The sequence below is a fragment of the Dipodomys ordii genome, unplaced genomic scaffold (assembly GCF_000151885.1).
Source record: "Dipodomys ordii isolate 6190 unplaced genomic scaffold, Dord_2.0 Scaffold442, whole genome shotgun sequence".
NCBI lineage: Eukaryota > Metazoa > Chordata > Mammalia > Rodentia > Heteromyidae > Dipodomys > Dipodomys ordii.
Genome location: NW_012267658.1, coordinates 15,425 through 15,785, shown reverse-complemented (window position 1 = coordinate 15,785; position 361 = coordinate 15,425).

The window sequence follows — 361 nt, the reverse complement described above, 5'->3', positions numbered from 1 at the left end:
CCAGCCTCACCCAGCTCCCACCCATCCGATGTCCTGAAGCGGGTGGCCAGCTTCTGCTGTGTCAACAATCAATGCCTGTACAGTGCTTATCCAGGGCCTCTGCCAGGGTCTGTTACACAACCCACATTGGCCCAAACTCACAAGTTATATGGCATCATCTTTATGCCTTCTCCAAGGAACTTTGGTGACCTTTTCCTGAATCTACTCTTTCGCCACACAGGGCCCCAAGCTCAAGGCCAGCCTGATATCTCTCCATCTCTGATTGGAGTTCACGCTGACTGGACAACTATTCCAATCTTAGGACCCACCTTAGGCAGGGAGGGCTGGGCCAGGCAATGAAGGGTGGAAGGAAGAGAGTTCT